The sequence below is a fragment of the Oryx dammah genome, unplaced genomic scaffold (genome assembly GCF_014754425.2).
Source record: "Oryx dammah isolate SB20612 unplaced genomic scaffold, SCBI_Odam_1.1 HiC_scaffold_4, whole genome shotgun sequence".
In the NCBI taxonomy this organism is placed as follows: Eukaryota; Metazoa; Chordata; class Mammalia; order Artiodactyla; family Bovidae; genus Oryx; species Oryx dammah.
This window is the reverse complement of record NW_024070188.1, coordinates 5,568,756-5,588,075: the sequence shown is the minus strand read 5'-3', so window position 1 is coordinate 5,588,075 and position 19,320 is coordinate 5,568,756. Positions and strand designations below refer to the sequence as shown.

Below are 19,320 nucleotides of genomic sequence, written 5' to 3'. Positions count from 1 at the left end.
CCTGTCTATATTATAGAGAATGAAAACAGGATGTCTACATTTACAAGACATTTTTGATGTGTGATTTAGAACAAGGAGGATTTCATTAAGAGAGGAGAAAAAATGGTAGAAAACACATTTGAATATTATTTCAAAGAGACTTCTTGGAGATTCATTAGGTATAAAAGCTAAAGGAGAGAGAATGGTAATGATGAATTTAACTCTTCAAACTTGAGCCACTAGAAGAATGTCAGAGAGGCTGAAACACAGGACTGTAGGAACCTAGTGCTGAACGCCTAATGTATACTTAATATAGACCCTTTGATTGCATGTTCTATAGTTTTACTAAGTGAAGTGAAAGTCACTCAGTCTTGTCCAACTCTTTGCAACTCCATGGACAATACAGTCCATAGGATTCTCCACGCGGGAATACTGGAGTGGGAAGCCTTTCATTCTCCAGGGGATCTTCTCAACCCATGGGTCTAACCCAGGTCTCCCACATTACAGGCAGATTCTTTACCAGCTGAGCCACAAGGAAGCCCTTTGTTTTACTAAAGTGATACTGTATTCTTCTCTAGTTGTTACATGGGGAAGGAAAGTCAGGGACATAAATGGTGGTGCCCAAAATTATCTCTTAATGTAGGAAGCAAAAATGAGCCTGAGTGTCAGGACAGAGGAAAATTTTCCTGCTTTAGATACCACATCAAAATTACATTCATGAAGACAAAATTCAGTTCAGTTCAGTTCAGTTGCTCAGTCACGTCCGACTCTTTGCAACCCCATGAACCGCAGCATGCCAGGCCTCCCTGTCCATCACCAACTCCCGGAGTGCACCCAAACCCAAGTCTATTGAGTCGGTGATGCCATCCAACCATTTCATCCTCTTGTCCCCTTCTCCTCCTGCCCTCAGTCTTTCCCAGCATCAGGGTCTTTTCCAATGAATCAGCTCCTCGCATCAGGTGGCCAAAATATTGGAGTTTTAGCTCCAACATCAGTCCTTCCAATGAACACCCAGGACTGATCTCCTTAGGATGGACTGGTTGGATCTCCTTGCAGAGACAAAATTACATTCCTCTTATTCAAGGAATAAGAGGAAGTTCCACTTGCCATGGATATTTACTAAATTAAATGATATTATGTGGCTTATCTTGATGAAAATTGAGTTTCACCAAATACATGCTTTAGGGGAAAAACTTAAAAACAAAGCTATTTGACAAAATGTGAAAAGCCTTTCTTGTCAGAGTTTTATAATCTAGTTTTTAGATTTAGCTGAATGTCATTTAAAAAACTGAAAAACAGTCTACTGATATTAGCAGCAATGGCAGGAAGCTCAAATCATGAGAAACATGATTTCTCATTATTGTAGCTTTAGGAATTAGCACTGACATATCCATTTTTCTGTATTACTTCAACATCTGGCCTACAGGAAACATCGTGATTTGTCAGTGCTGCCAGTAGATACGGCCCATCAGTAATTTAAAACTAGAGAAGGAGAAACTTTGAAATATCACAAGGGTCTTCCACTTTCAATAATGTCTCTCATAACTTCTAAATGCAACTTTTCTTTTATGCTTATTGCATGAAACATGTAGATTCATGTGAGATATGCTTATGTTGTTATAAAATGCATTTTTATTATGTGTAATCTACAGTTGAATTCAGAGATTAATTCATGTCTCAAAGATATCTGTGTCTCAAGTGACTTGGATTCCATTCTTGGGATTTATTAAATTTCTCTTAACTTAAGCCCTAAACTTTTGGCAATTGTGTACATTCCCTTTGCAAGTATTTGAAGACCAAATCACCAAGAAACTTTTTTTTTTTTTTGTAATTTCATTTTTTAAAGTTTTTGTTGAAGTATAGTTTCTTTACAATGTTGTATTAGTTTCTACTGTACAGCAAACTTAATCAGCTATATGTATACATATATCCCCTCTTTTTCGGATTTCTTTCCCATTTGGTCACCAAAAAGCATTGAATAGAGTTCCCTGAGCTATACAGTAGGTTCTCATTAGTTTTTTATTTTATACATAGTACCAACAGTGTGTATATGTCAATCCCAATCTCCTAATTCATTCCACCTACCCCCTATTTCCACCAAGGAAGTTTTAAAGTCCAAGATTATATTCATCCCTATGTAAATCCTTGTCAATGGCAGTAGGTTATTCTCTGTAATTCCTTCCCACCAACTTGGCTTTTGTTTCTGGAATAATTGATGTGGTTTTAGAATTCATTTAGAAATTGGGTGACCATAGGTTCCCAGTTTGTTCTAGAAGTCTTTCCATATATGTCTTGTCTGAGTCCTGTTTAGTTAGTGCTTTTATTTCTTTTTTTTTTTTTTCCTTCTCAAAAGTGTCCCTGGGTGGGTAATAAGATATATATGGTCACTCTATTGGTAGCTGAGTAGGTGAAGACAGGACTCTTGCTGAATTCTCTTCTTCCCAAAAGCACATCTTTTGAGTTGCCTTCTTTCAAATGTATTGTTTTAAAAATCTCTGTTCCTTCTCTTTGTCAGAAGCTGGGAGCCAGATACACTGAAGTTGGGGTTTCTTAGGCCTGAAAGTTAAATTGGAAAGTCCTCAACCAAGGCAACCAGTGATGTGAAAAATGAAGAAAAAAGAACTAAAATTGTATAGGAAAGCTAAGATACATACAGTCAACAAGGGAGTGTTGAAGACATAGAAAACCAAAACTCTAACTGAAATTGGAGTCAATAGTCCAGAATTTGGTCCCAGAGATGAAAACAAATGCAAAACAGATGGCAATTTTCATGGTCTTTGGCTAGAAGTAATGTTATACGTGAGGCATCTTTTTAAATGACTCTGACAGTGTGTCACTCAGGGCTTCATTTTTACTTAAAATGCAGGAGTGTTTGTGCGTTGTTTGTCTTAAATGAATTATTTCCTTGGTAATTTCAAGTCTTCTTTAAAAGCCTACAGACTTTTTTCTTAGTGGGCCTCGTTTTCCAAAGTCTTCTACTGTATGTTTATTTAAGATAAATTTAGTTTATCACCCTTGTTATATTTTTTAGTTATCCTTAGACAAAGAATACAGTTGTCAGAACTAAGAATAAAAGGATTCTACTTAGATGGCACTAGTGGTAAAGAACTTGCCTGCCAATGCAGGAGACATAAGAGACGTGGGTTCGATCCCTGGATTGGGAAGATCCCCTGGAGAAGGGCATGACAACCCTTTCCAATATTCTTGCCTGGAGAATCCCATGGACAGAGGAGCCTGGTGAGCTACAGTCCATAAAGTCGCCAAGAGTCAGATAGGACTGAAACAACTTAGCTCATTACACATGTGCTTGTAGAACTCCTTCTCATTTTGATGTTCACTGTGTGTCAATGAGCATGATTATTTATCTAAATCTATTGACGTATCCTGCCTTCAACACTCCATGTCATGCTTCTAATCCCACTTGGTCTTAGCTCACCTATTCAAGGTCCTGGGACTTGTACAAAGAGAAGGATGTGAGCAACTCTTTCTGAATGCCCCTACTGTCCTTAGTATATTCCTTGGCTCTCATAATTACTCCCGCAAATTTCAGTTTTCTTCCTTTCTACTTTATTTCTTTTTGAAATATTTGTTAGGATTCTAGATTGAATATTTTTCAACCTCATATTGTTTAGGTCAGCTAGAATTAAAACTTGTCTCCTATGAGTAAAAAACAAGGGTCAGAATTTGTATCCAGCCATCATGCTTTCTTTTAGCATCTTTGCTTGCACTATTAGCATGCTTTCCTTGATCCCTCACGCAGATTTTCTCCATTTTGTTTCCTTCATGAACATCCAGTACTAAGAGAATACTCTTAAAGTATGAGATATGAGATATTCAGTGGGTACAGATATTTGATGGCCAATTTTATTTCTAACTCCTCCCATAAATATAAGTGCTGGTGCTTTTACATACAGCTCTTTCAACCTCTACCCAACCAACAAATAAATACTCCTCTCCCAGACAATAGAACTATTTTCTGAGTTTTGTTACAATGAAAACTATAACTGAATTTTTGAGATTAGCTTTGAAATCATGGTTTTATCTGAAGCATAAATGCAAAGTTATACCTAGAATATAAAAATAATCTAGCAGCTGGAATGAGAAAAATCTTTACATAAATATCCTATTGGCTTAAAATATATAAACTTTCTAACTCAAGTTCTAAACCTTCATTCTACCAAATTTCAATAATGATATGGTTCAACAGAGCATGGTGAGCTCACTAAACTCTTTTTCAAGATGTATTACAAATAGAATTTATGAAATTTAGAATTTCTATTTCCATGTGATGTTTCTGTAACCAACATTTAACATAATTTGTTTGTACAAGGACTAGTTGAATGTGCAAGTATAATTTCTCAGTTAACGGGAGTAAACACAAGAAAATACAAATTTCAACTAATTGGTATTCTTGTTAAATTTTGGTTAAAGTGTCACAGAAAATTGTGTAATATTTGTCTTCTACACATACTGTGTTTATAAACCAACTTGAGGACAAACAAAAGTTGAAAAGACTATATTTTTATCACCCTGGAAGCTGGATATGGTTGTTTGACAGCTTGAAAATTCATGAAAGTGAACCAAATCTACCCTAAAGACCAGAACCTTATTTTGCTATTTATTAAACATACAACTTAATCACTAATTCTGCCTATTTACTAGTTAATTCAGCAAGTAGAGAATAAAGGAAAAAAATAGATTTCTATATTCTTTGTGGTGTTTTGGCAAATGTCAATTTAGTTGCCATAACAAAAGGAAAAATTTTATTTTGTGTCCAGCTTAAAGTTCTGATCAAGGGTTAATGGTCAAGGAAATATTAACTCAAAATGGATTAAAGACTTAAAATCGGAAATCATAAAACCTTGAAGAAAACAGGGAAAACTTCTTAATACTGATCTTTACAATGATTTCTTGGATATGACACCAATGCAAAACTAGATGAAAAGGACTACTTCAGATGTAAATATTCCACACAGCAAAATAAATAATAACATGAAAAGACAATATATAAGTGGGGGAAATAAATTTGCAAATCATATAACTGGCTAGGAATTAATTTTCAAAAAAATAAGGACCTCGTGCAACTCAAAATAAAAAAATAAATAAAAAAATAAATAAAAAACAAATAACCCGATCTAAAATAAAAAGGAAAAGGACTTAAATAGATATTTTTTCCAAAGAAGTCATACCAAACCCACAGATAGTAGAGAACATCACTAAATGTCAGTTCAGTTCAGTTCAGTTCAGTTCAGCTGCTCAGTCGTGTCCAACTCTTTGCGACCCCATGGACTGCAGCACACCAGGCCTCCCTGTCCATCATGAACCCCTGGAGTTTACTCAAACTCACATCCATCAAACATCTCATTCTCTGTCATTCCCTACTCCTCCCACCCTCAATCTTTCCCAGCATCAGGGTCTTTTCAAATGAGTCAGTTCTTCACGTCAGGTAGCCAAAGGATGGGAGTTTCAGTTTCAGCATCAGTTCTTCCAATGAATATTCAGAACTGATTTCCTTTAGGATGGATTGCTTGGATCCCCTTGCAGTCCAAGGGACTCTCAAGAGTCTTCTCCAACACCACTGTTCAAAAGCATAAATTCTTCGGTGCTCAGCTTTCTTCACAGTCCAACTCTCACATCCATACATGACCACTGGAAAAGCCAGAGCCTTGACTAGATGGATCTTTGTTGGCAAAGTGATGTCTCTGCTTTTTAATATGCTATCTAGGTTGGTTATAACTTTTCTCCCAAGGAGAAAGCGTCTTTTAATTTCATGGCTGCAGTCATCATCTGCAGTGATTTTGGAGCCCCCCAAAATAATGTCTGTCACTGTTTCCACTGTTTCCCCATCTATTTGCCATGAAGTGATGGGACTGGATGCCATGATCTTCGTTTTCTGAATGTTGAGCTTTAAGCCAACTTTTTCACTAAACATCAGTGAAATGCAAATCAAGACCAAGTGAGGTATCATCTCACACCTGTTAAGATAGCTATTATCAAGAAAGCAAAATAAAAGAAATATTGATGAGGTTATAGAGAAGTTAGAATTTTTGTGCAGTATCAAAGAGAATGTGAAATGGTGCAGCCACTTGAAGAACAGTGTGGAGGTTCTAAAAAAAATTAGAAATAAAATTGCCATGTGATCCAGCAATGCCTCTTCTGGGTATATACTCAAAAAAAACTGAAGTCAAGATCTTGAAGAGGTACCTGTATTCCTATGTTTATTCACAATAGCCAAGATATGGAAATAATCCAAATGTCCATTGACAAATGCATGGATAAGGAAAATGGAATTTATTTAACCTTAAAAGAGAAGGAAATCATGCCATTTATAATAATATGGATTGACCTGGAAGACATTTACTAAATGAATTAAATAAGTCACAGAAGGGCAAATACTGAATGATTCTGCTTATAGGAGGCATCTAAAATGGTCAGACCTATAGAAATAGACAATAAAGTGGTGGTTAACAAAGGATGGAAGGAGAGAGGTAAGGGAATTGTTTTTCAGTGGGTGTAAAGTTATAGGATACAAGATTGTTAAGTTCCTGAAATCTGCTGTACAATATAGTTCTTGTAAGTTAGCAATAAGGTTAAACTTTTAAGAGGATGGATATTGTTTTAAAAGTCCTTACTAAAACAGAACAAATAAACAAACTTGGAGGAAACTTGAAGTTGATACATATGTTTTTACCTTGATTATGGTAACACAAGCATATATGTGTGCCCAAACTCACCAAAATGGGCTTCCTTTGTGGCTCAGCTCATAAAGAATCTGCCTGCAATGTGGGAGACCTGGGTTTGATCCCTCAGTTGGGAAGATCCCCTGGAGAAGGGAAAGGCTACTCACTCCAGTATTCTGGCCTAGAGAATTCCATGGACTCTATAATCCATGGGGTTGCAAAGAGGTGGACACAACTGAGCAACTTTCACTTTCACCAAATTGAGTATATTAATTATGTGTAATTTTTAGCATATTTCAATAAAGCTGGGGGTAGGGGAGAAAAGGTCAAGGGAAGTTGCAAATGCTTGGAAAGAAAGGGTTATTTGCTAAATAAGTGGCATAATTAATTGCATTGTTTTGAAGATTGGCATGCTTCTTACATGCATGTGTAGGTGGTAAGTTGCTTCAGTCGTGTCCAACTCTCTGTGACCCTATGGACTGTAGCTTACCAGACTCCTCTTTCTATGGGATTCTCCAGGCAAGAATACTGGAGTGGGTTGCCATTTCCTTCTCCAATGCATGCACGCATTCTAAGTCACTTCAGTAATGTCCGACTCTGTGGGACCCCATGGACAGCAGCCCACCAGGCTCCTCTGTCCACAGGATTCTCTAGGCAGGAATACTGGAGTGGGTTGCCATTTCCTTCTCCAGGTTCAATGAGCTATTAAATGATAAAACATTATCTGTCCTTTATATGAGACTGTAAGTGTTACTTGCTCAGTCATGTCTGACTCTTTGCGACTCCATGAACGGTAGCCTGTCAGGCTCCTCTGTCCATGCAACTTTCCAGGCAAGAATACTGGATTGTGTAGACATTCCCTTCCTCAGGGGATCTTCCTGACTCAAGGATCGAACCCAGGTCTCCTGCATTGCAGGCAGATTATGACCGTCTGAGCCACCAGGGAAGCCCCATATGAGAATATAGGCAAAAATGATTGGAAGATTATTAAAAGTGAAAGAAAATCTTAAAAAGTCATGTAAAATCTTTTGGATTTTCACTCTCCAATGAAGCACAAGAATATGCATGATCTTAAGCTGCCCTCTGGACTTGAAGAGGAGATGACCTCTTGCCAAAAATTCATGCCTTTATTGAAAGGTATTCCTAACCTTCTGCTTTATTGTTTTCAGGATCATAATATAGAAAGTATTGAAAGATTTTCAGAATACTGTTTGTTTTGCTAATTATGTATGGAGAGCAAGGTTTAAGATAAATTTTTCAGGAAGAACTTAATAAAAGGAAGTGCTGGATTCAGTTACATCCATTTACTGAATACAGCCAAAGAAGTAATTTAAACTGGTTATTAGTTTGAATTGCTCAAGGGCTGTTCTTCACTGAAATAATGAATCTTCAAATTAACCCTTTGTCCTCTCCACCCCTGACCTCATGCTCATAAAGTCCTTTTTATAGAAGCTGGATAAGGATGTATTGTTGTGAATATTAATTAACATATTAAGTTGTCAAATATTCACTTCATATAGAAATATTTTATTATTGTCATTATCTGCTTAATCTCAATTTAAATTAAAGATAATTTTCTCATCCTTTGAAAACAAATCCCCATGATTAACTTAGAGTTCATTGACTAAGTCAAAAATTAAAACAAAAAAACAAAAAAACTATTACAGAATAGTAATAGCCTCTCAAGTAAAATCCTACATTGCAGCCATGAAATTAAAAGACTCTTACTCCTTGGAAGGAAAGTTATGACCAACCTAGATAGCATATTTAAAAGCAGAGACATCACTTTGCCAACAAAGGTCTGTCTAGTCAAGGCTATGGTTTTTCCAGTGGTCATGTATGGATGTGAGAGTTGGACTGTGAAGAGAGCTGAGTGCCGAAGAATTGATGCTTTTGAACTGTGGTGTTGGAGAAGACTCTTGAGAGTCCCTTGGACTGCAAGGAGATCCAACCAGTGCATTCTAAAGGAGATCAGTCCTGGGTGTTCTTTGGAAGGGCTGATGCTAAAGCTGAAACTCCAATACTTTGGCCACCTCATGCGAAGAGTTGACTCATGGGAAAATACTCTGATGCTGGGAGGGATTGGGGGCAGGAGGAGAAGGGGATGACAGAGGATGAGATGGCTGGATGGCATCACTGACTCAATGGACATGAATTTGGGTGAACTCTGGGAGTTGGTGATGAACAGGGAGGCCTGGCATGCTGCAATTCATGGGGTCATAAAGAGTCAGACACGGCTGAGTGGCTGAACTGACTGACTGACAGGAAAAAAGAGATCTTAGTATTTATAAACTAAAAATAGTACTTACTTAAGTATGGCCATTAGAGCATATCAGGGGCTTTCCTGATAGCTCAGTTGGTAAAGAATCCTCCTGCAATGCAGGAGACTCTAGTTGGTTCCTGGGATGGGAAGATTTGTTGGAGAAGGGATAGGCTACCCACTCCAGTATTCTTAGGCTTCCCTTGTGGCTCAGCTGGTAAAGAACTCACCTGCAATGCGGGAGATCTGGGTTTGATCCCTGGGTTGGGAAAGATCCCCTGGAATAAGGGAAAGGCTACCCACTCCAGTATTCAGGCCTGGAGGCTTCCATGGACTATACAGTTCATGGGGTTGCAAAGAGCTGGACACTTCTGAGCAACTTTCAGTTTCACTTCAGAGCGTATCAGAAGTTGGGTTCTTTTCAATGTGTGAAATATAATTAGTGTGTGTGCTCAGTCTTCTTTTATTTTAATAATATCAAATATGGAACACAGTCATCAAAGTCAAGTTTTAGATGTGATGCCTCTAATGCATTTATTTACAGTGTGAAAATTGTTATCTGCTGAGACTTTCATGTATGTTCATTTTGTGTTATATATATTTTCTAGAAAAGTGGGGGGATATATCAGTCTGAATTTACACATCCTGCCTCCAAAAATTTATAGCATGAATTTTTAACAAAATGAAGCTGATATCTGAATTTTATAAGCCAATGAGTCTGGAAAAATCACAAGTTGTTAATTAGAATTTTCAGTCTGAATTTTACACTATCACTTTGAATTATGTGGTGTTAATACAAATTTTTCATCCTTATTAGATGATTAGCCTCAGTAACTTTCATTTAATAACAGATAAATTGCTTGGTGAAGTGAAAGTGAAAGTGAAATTGCTCAGTAGTGTCTGACTCGCTGTGACCCGTGGACTGTAGCCCACCAAGCTCCTCCATCCATGGGATTCTCTAGGCAAGAATACTGGATTGGGTTGCTATTTCCATTGCTTGGTAGTGCCACACAGATGTTTAATGTTCTTGTATAAATTCATGCTAACAATTTTTATTAATTTAATCATTTTGCTTTTTGATAAATCACATAAAGAAATGCTTGGGCAAGTCCAGAGAACAGATTTAAAGATAGGAAGCAAGCTGTTGGGATAAGTGGAATTTAAGTGTTTGCCGTGAGATACTTCAGGGATGGGAATGATGCTTTATAATACACTGTTAGAAAAAGGTCCAAAAGAGAAAGCACACAATGAAAACTTAAATTTGTAAATAACTGTTCAGGATGATTGGGGCATACACTAGGGTGAATATAAGACAAGCATTTGATAGAGAAAGGTTTTAATTTTTGACTGGGCTGGGTCTTCACTGCTGTGCGTGGGCTTTCGCAGTTGTGGTGGGTGGGGGCTGCTTTCTGTTGTGGCACATGGCTGGCTTCTTTTGTTGCAGAGCATGGGCTCTAGGTACACAGTCTTCAGCACTGTGGCATGCAGGGTTAGTTGCTCTGTGGGGTATGAGGTCCTCCCAGCCCAGGCAGTGAACTCATGTCCCATGCATTGGCTCAACCACTGACCCCCAGGGAAGTCCTGATGGACAAGGTTTTATGCCGGTACAAATGCATATGTTTGGAGAACGATCCAATCCAAACACCTGAGGAATTCTCTGGTGTCTGTGCTTACCATCTTCATTAGTTTTCCAAGGCTGCTGTGGCAAAGTACCACAAGCTGACTAGCTTAAAAGAACAGAAATTAATTTTCTGAAAGCCAGAAGTCCAGGACCAAGGTTTCAGACAGTTGGTTCATTCTGAGGCCTCTGAGAGAGAATTGGTTCCATACCTTTCTCCTAGTTTCTTGTGAGGGCCAGCAGTCTTTGGAGTTCTTCGACTTATAGTTGCATTGCTACAATGTCAGACTGTCTCCAACTGGCATTCCCTGTTTCTTCAAACACGACTGGGAAAATCACTTGTTGCATACAAATGAACTCCTAAATTCATGATGAAATGTAAAGAGGTCTTTAGTGATACCCATCCATCCTATCACATTCCCCTAATCAGCTCACTTTTCCACTTTTCTTGACAATGAATTCACGCTTTCTCCTCTGTCCTCAAATCTCTAACTCCACTTCTACTCCCTGTCTCTCACTTAATAACTTTGTTATTTCACTGAAAAACCAAATGCAGAAAAAAGGAAGTTCCATCTCCTATCACTCCATGCATTTACATTTTTTTATTGTTTTACCTTTTATAAGTGTTGTCATTTTTATTAGAAATATTATAAGTTCAAGTTGAAAAACTATTTGAATAAGAGAAAAAAGTCTCCAAAGCAAGAAAGACTTCTTAAGAATATATGAGTGTTACCTCCCTGGTGGTCCAGTGGTTAAGATTTTGCTTTCCAATGCAGGGGTGTGGGTTCAATCCTGGATGGGGAGCTATGATCCCACATGTCTTGTGGTCAAAAACAAAGCATAAAACAGAAACAATATTGTAAAAAATTCAATAAAGACTTTAAAAATTGTCCACATTAAAAAAAATATATGTGTGATATCTTAAAATAACCTTTGACCTCAAATATGCAAATAATATTGACATTACTTTTCTTGGAGCTGTGCTTACAAAGAAAGTGGTTAAAATATAGACCTGTTCAGTTCAGTTCATTTCATTTCAGTCACTCAGTTGTGTCCGACTCTTTGCAACCCCATGAATTGCAGCATGCCAGGCCTCTCTGTCCATCACCGTCCTCCGGAGTTCACTCAGACTCATGTCCATCGAGTCCGTGATGCCATCCAGCCATCTCATCCTCTGTCATCCCCTTCTCCTCCTGCCCCCAATCCCTCCCAGCATCAGAGTTTTTTCCAATGAGTCAGCTCTTCGCATGAGGTGGCCAAAGTATTGGAGTTTCAGCTTTAGCATCATTCCTTCCAAAGAAATCCCAGGGCTGATCTCCTTCAGAATGGACTGGTTGGATCTCCTTGCAGTCCAAGGGACTCTCAAGAGTCTTCTCCAACACCACAGCTCAAAAACATCAATTCTTCGCTCTCTGCCTTCTTCACAGTCCAACTCTCACATCCACACATGACCACAGAAAAAACCATAGCCTTGACTAGATGGACCTTAGTCGGTAAAGTAATGTCTCTGCTTTTACAAGGAAAGTGGTTAAAATATAGACCTGTAGTTATCATAAATTTGGTAAGGGTGAAGTCTAAGTGAGGGGATACTAAGCCATGAAGGAAGGCTAGAGAAATCTCAGACGTTGCCTTCCTTTCCACCCTTGATATGATTTGAACCATTGAAAAAAAAAACAACAACAACGAATTTTATAATCATGTCTTTGTTTCTTACACATCTCTGTGCATGGTGATGTTGACTCACAGTGGTTTGAGAGTCAAAGCTTGTGAATCAGAGCCCTAGATTTAGTTTCTGCTCCACCAGTTAACCCAGATGACCTGTAGAAAGTCCCCTAACTTCTCATATGCAGTTAACACACCTAAAAGTTGAGATACTAACAGAATTTACTAGAGTATTAATGTCCACAAGAAGGCTCCAGACTCTCCTGTTCCCCAGAAAGACATGGATTCAACAGTACACAGAGGAATTCCTTTTGTGAGAAATCCAGATACCAGTAAACAGACTCCAGCAGCTGCACCCCATTTGAGTGCAAAACCAGCCAGATCAAAGGCAATAGGAAAATGTGTGGCAATTGCTTACCATAGTACCTCTCCTCTGCTCAATGGAGTGTGGTCACGAGAAAAGTCTCAAGTTTCTTGCATCTTGCTGTATAGGGAAGGGGAAGATTGGAATATACATCAAGCTTGCAAACATTTTAAGGGGTTGCCTGAGGGAATGGTTTTTATCTTGCCTGAATCTAAATGCTGACAGGAAAGGGCAACAAATTTTGGGTCACAGAGAACAGGTTTGGACAAACACACACTCTCTTGCCATAGTCATCTCCCATAGTGCAGGCAGCATGGAGCAAGTAGAAGAAACCCTGAACTCACAGCTTCTCCCCGGGGAGGGAAAGTGTTCAATTGTATATTTAACATTTTAATTTTTCGAGGAAAGTGAAAATGAAAGTTGCTCAGTTGTGTCTGACTCTTTGTGACCCCATGGACTATACAGTCCATGGAATTTTCCAGGCTAGAATACTGGAGTGGGTAGCCTTTCCCTTCTCTAGGGGATCTTCCCAACTCAGGGAGTTTTTTGAGGGGGCTACCCTAAAGGGACTGGTTTATGTCTCCCTGTGTTGGAATCCTGATAGAACTTGGCATAATCTAGATGCTTAAGAGCTGCTGAGAAATGAAGCCGGCTGAATATTTTGCTGTTACTCTAGTGGACGATATACCATGGCAATGTCCCCCTCAGAAAGGGATTGAAGAATGGTGCAAACATTAAACTTTCAAGGTTCTCAGTGGTCTGTCTAAGGGATTGGTTTCTTTCCTGCCTGACTTGGAGTGCTGGATGGAATCTGGCTGCTGAAGATGGAAGAGAGCAGAGTGGTTTGAGACAGCTACAGAGAACCTGCAGTATCACAGACAAGAGTGAGCAAGAGTTGTGAGCTCCAGAAAACAAAAACACCAAATCCCTCTAAACAGGGTTTTGAAATAACTTTTTCTTAACATAGGTGTTTATTGCTATGAACTTCCCTCTTAGAACTTCTTTTCCTGCATCTCATAAGTTGTGGTATGTTGTCTTTCCATTTTCATTAGTCTCAAAATATTTTTTGATTCTCTTTTGATTTCTTTTTTGACGCTTTGGTTGTTCAGGAACATATTGTTTAATCTTCATGTTTGTGAATTTTCCAGTTTTCTTCTTGCAATTGATTTCTAGCTTCATACCACTGTGGTTGGAAAATATACCTGATTTCAGTATTTTAAAATTTATTTACCTGTTTTGTGGCCCAATACATAATTTATCATGGATAGAACCTGAGAGAAATGTTTCTTCTATTGCTTTTGGGTGGATTGCTTTGTATATGTCTGTTGAGTTCATTTGGTTTATAGTGTAATTCAAGTCTGCTGTTTCCTTATTAATTTTCTGTCTGGATAATAGATCCATTGATGCAAGTAGGGTATTAAAATCCCTTACTATTATTGCATTTCTATCTGTTTTTCCCTATATGCTATATATATTTAGTGCTCCAATGTTGTGTGCATGTATATTGACATTTGTCTTATCATCTTGAAGAATTAGCTCCTATATCATTATATAGTACCTTTCCAAGGATTGCAGCCTTGTTGTGGCAAAGGAGCTTGTGTAACTCAATGAAGCTATGAGCCATGCCATGAAGGGCCACCCACGATGGATGGGTCATAGTGAAGAGTCCTAAGAAAACATGGTTCATGGGACAAGGAAATGGTAAGTCACTCGATGGATAGTATGAAAAGGCAAAAAGATATGACACTGAAAGATGAGCTCTCCAGGTTGGAAGGTATCCAGTATGGCACTGAGGAAAAGGAGGACAATTACTAACAGCTCCAGTAAGGATGAAGTGGCTGGGCGAAAATGGGAATGATGCTCAGCTATGGATATGTCTAGTGGTGAAAGTAAAGTTCAATGCTGTAAAGAACAGCATTACATAGGAACCTGGAATGTTAGGTCCATGAATCAAAGTAAATTGGATGTGGTCAAACAAGAGATGGCAAGAGTGAACATCAATATCTTAGGAATCAGTGTACTAAAATGGATGGGAATGGGCAAATTCAATTCAGATGACCATTATATCTACTGCTGTGGGCTATAATCCCTTAGAATAAATGGAGCAGCCCTCATAGTCAACAAAAGAGTCTAAAACACAGTACTTAGGTGCAATCTCAAAAACAACAGAATGATCTTGGTCCATTTCCAAGGAAGACTATTCAACAGCACAGTAATCAAAGTTCATACCTTAACCATTGACTCCAGAGAAGCTGAAGTTGACCAGTTCTTTGAAGACCTAAAACACCTTCTGAAATAACACCAAAAAAAGATGTCCTTTTCATCATCAGTTCAGTTCAATCACTCAGTCATGTTCAACTCTTTGCGACCCCATGAATCGCAGCACGCCAGGCTTCCCTGTCCATCACCAACACCCGGAGTTCACTCAGACTCACGTCCATCGAGTCAGTCATGCCATCCAGCCATCTCATCCTCTGTCGTCCCCTTCTCCTCCTGCCCCCAATCCCTCCCAGCATCAGAGTCTTTTCCAATGAGTCAACTCTTCGCATGAGGTGGTCAAAGTACTGGAGTTTCAGCTTCAGCATCATTCCCTCCAAAGAAATCCCAGGGCTGATCTCCTTCAGAATAGGCTGGTTGGATCTCCTTGCAGTCCAAGGGACTCTCAAGAGGGACTGGAAATCAAAAGTCAGAAGTCAAGAGATACTCACAATAACAGGAAAATGTTGCTTTGGAGTACAAAATGAAGCAAGGCAAAAGCTAACAGAGTTTGTCAAGAGAACATGGTGACCTTACCAAACACATTTTCCAAAGATACAGAAATTGACTGTACACATGGACATCACCAGATGAGCAATACCAAAATGAGGTTGATTATTTTCCTTGCAGCCAGAGATGGAGGAGCTCTCTACAGTCAGTGAAAATAAGACCCAGTGCTGACTGTGGCTTAGATCATGAGCTCTTTACTGCAAAATTCTGGCTTAAATTGAAGAAAGTATGGAAAACCACTAGGCCATTAAGTTATGACTTAAATCAAATCCCTTATGATTATACAGTACAAGTGGTGAATGGACTCATGGCATTAGATCTGGAAGATAGATCTACAGACAAGTTTATAACATTGTACAGGAGGCAGTGATCAAAACCATCCCAAAGAAAAAGAAATGCAATAAGGCAAAGTGGTTGCCTGAGGAGGCATTATAAATAATGGAGGACAGAAGAGAAGCAAGCAAGGAAGAAAGGAAAAGATATACCCAAATTAATGCAGAATTCCAGAGATTAGCAAGGTGGGATAAGAAGGTATTTTTAAATGAACAGTGCAAAGAAATAGAGGGAAGAAATATAATGGGAAAGATTAGAGATCTGTTTAAGAAAATTGGAGATATCAAGGGAATATTTCATGCAAAGATGAACACAATAAAGGACAGAAGTGGCAAGGACCTAACATAAGCAGATGATATTGAGAAGAGGTGGCAAGAATACACAGAAGAACTGTACAAATAAGGTCTTAATGACCCAGATAACCACGATGGTATAGTCACTCACCTAGAGCTGGACATTCTGGATTGTGAGCCTTCAAGTGAGCCTTAGAAAGCATTACTATGAACAAAGCTAATAGAAAGGGTGGACTTCCAGCTGAGCTATTAAAAATCCTAAAAGATGATGCTATGAAAGTGCTGCATTCAATGTCAGCTGATTTGGAAAACTCAGCAGTGTCCATAGAACTGGAAAAGGTCAGTTTTCATTCCAATCCCAAAGAAGGTCAATGCCAAAGAATATTCAAACTACTGTAAAATTGCACTAATTTCACATGTTAGAAAGGTTATGCCTAAAATCCTTCAAGCTAGGCTTTAGCAGTACGTGAAGCGGGAACTTCCAAGGTGTACAAACTGGGTTTTGAAGAGGCAGAGGAATCAGAGTTCAAATTTCCAACATTTGTTGGATCATGGGGAAAACAAAGAAATTCCAGAAAAACATTTACTTCTACTTCATTGACTTTTCTCAAAACTTTGACTGTGTGAATCACAAAATCTGTGGAAAGTTCTTAAAGAGATGGGAATGCCAGAGCACCTTACCTGTCTCCTGGGAAACCTATATGTGGATCAAGAAACAACAGTTGGAACCAAACATGAAAAAACTGATTTTTTCACAATTGGGAAAAGAGTAAAACAAGGCTGTATAATGTCACCCTTCTTATTTAACTTATATGTAGAATATATCATGTGAAATGCCAGGCTGGATGAATCACAGGCTGAAATCAAGATTGCCAGGAGAAATATCACAACTTCAGATATGCAGATGATACCACTCTAATGGAAAAAAGCAAAAAGGAACTAATGAGCCTCTTGATGAAGGTACAAGGAGAGTGAAAAAATCTGGCTTAAAACTTAACATTCAAAGAACTAAGATCATGACATCTGGTCCCATCACTTCATGGAAAATAGAAGGGGAAAACTTGGAAGCAGTGACAGTTTTTGTTTTCTTGGGCTCCAAAATCACTGCAAATGGTGACCACAGCCATGAAATTAAAAGATGCTTGAGCTTTGGAAGAAAAGCTATGACAAACCTAGACAGCATATTAAAAAGCAGAGACATCACTTTGCTGACAAAGTTCTGTATAGTCAAAGATATTTTATCAGTAGTCACATATGGATGGTAGAGTTATACCATAAAGAAAGCTGAGCACCAAAGAGCTGATACTTTCAAAGTGTGGTGCCGGAGAAGACTCTTGAGAGTCCCTTGGACTGCAAGAAGATGAAACCAGTTAATCCTAAAGGAAATCAGTCCTGAATATTCATTGGAAGGACTGATGCTGAAGCTGAAACTCCAATACTTTGGCCACCTGATACAAAGAAATGACTCATTGGGAAAGACCCTGATCCTGGGAAAAATTGAAAGCCAAAGAAGAAGAGAGCAGTAGAGGATGAAACGGTTAGATAGCATCACTAACTCAAAGGACATGAATTTGAACAAACTCTGGGTGATCCTGAAGGACAGAAGAGCCCTGTGTGCTACAGTCCATGTGGTTGCAACGAGTCAGACATGACTTAGAGATTGACCAACAACAAACATATAGGTGTGTGTGTGTGTGTATATATATATATATATATATATATATATATATATTTGGGTTATAGTTATTTCTAATACTTTCATCTTTTAACTTTTATACTAGAGCTAAATATGATTTACATACCACAATTTTGGTATTAAAATATTTTGAATTTGACTATATATTTAAATTTACCAGAGAGTTTTATAATTTTGTATGTTTTCATGTTGTTACTTCATTTTGTCTCAACTTGAGGAATTCCCTTTAGCATTTCTTCTAAATCTAATCCAGTGATGTGAACACTTTCAGCTTCTGCTTGTCTTGGATGTCTGTTTTATCCTTAAGTTTTGAAGGACAGCTCTGCCAGATATAATATTCTTTGTTGTATTTTCTTGTTTTAGCACTTTGAAGATGTTGTTCATTCCCGCCTGTCTTCTAAGTTTTCTCCTGAGTACACTGATAGCTTACTGGAGTTTCTGTGTATATGATTAATCTCTTTTCTCTTGTAGTTTTCAGAATTCTCCTTTGACTTCTACAAATTTGAATATAAGCTATCTTTGGGTAATCTCTTGGTAGCTATTTCTTTGGGTCCCTTGAGCTTCATATACCTAGATGTCCATATCTCATCTAAGATTTGGGAAGTTTTCAGCCTTTATGTCTTTAAATAAGCTTTCTTCCCCTCTTCTCTCTCTCCACTTTCTGGAACTCTCATAATGCATATACTTATTTGTTTATTTTAGTTCTGTTATAATCTTCGGCTCCAAAATTTCTCTTTGGTTCTTTTGTGTGGGGTCCTGTTTCTTTGCTGAGCTTCTTATTCTATTCACGAATTAGTTCCTGATTTCATTTAGTTGTCTATCTGTGTTCTCGTGTATCTTGTGTAGTATCTTTAAGATGATTGTTTTGAATTTTTTATCATTCTATATCATATCATAGATCTCCATTTCTTTGGGATAAATTACTAGAGCTTTATTAGTTTTTCTTTCTTTCTTTTTTTTTTTAGGTCTGTGTAGCCCAAGTACCTTTTTAAAAAATTTTTATTTATTTATTTTTTTAAAATGTAAATTTATTTATTTTAAAGTGAGTGAAGTCGCTCAGTCGTGTCTGACTCTTTGCGACCCCATGGACTGTAGCCTACCAGGGTCCTCCATTCATGGGATTTCCAGGCAAGAGTGCTGGAGTGGGTTGCCATTTCCTTCTCCAGGGGATCTTCCCAACCCAGGGAATCTTCCCAACCCAGGGATTGAACCTGGGTCTCCTGCATTGCAGGCAGACGCTTTACCATTTGAGCCACCAGGGAAGCCATTTTAATTAGAGGCTAATTACTTTACAATATTGTGTTGGTTCTGCCACACATCAACATGAATCCGCCACGGGTGTACACGTGTTCCCCATCTTGAACCCCCCTCCCACCTCCCTCTCCATAACATCCCTCCAAGTCATCCCAGTGCGCCTTGATGGTGATATATTTGCCAGAGTATTCATGATCTGTGTAGTGTTTTGTTGATGTCCGTCCATCTGAAGAAGCAAACACCGTTTCCAATGTTTTACAGACTGATTTTGGCAGTAAAGATTTTCTATAACAGATATTATCTTAGGGATCACAGTTGAGCAAGGTTGGACCTGGGTCAGGTGACAGTGTTAGGTCCACAGTGGAGTTCACAGATTGTGGGCCTGTTGCTTAGATGGGATGAATCCTGTCTGCTC

At 38.4% G+C, this 19,320-nt stretch overlaps 1 non-coding gene across 1 annotated transcript; it reads right to left on the bottom strand.

Annotated features, from left to right (window-relative positions):
* Nucleotides 1-18,841: 18,841 nt before the first annotated feature.
* Nucleotides 18,842-18,913, bottom strand: TRNAC-GCA. Its single transcript has one exon. It is a non-coding gene; the product is annotated as a tRNA-Cys (tRNA).
* Nucleotides 18,914-19,320: the final 407 nt, after the last annotated feature.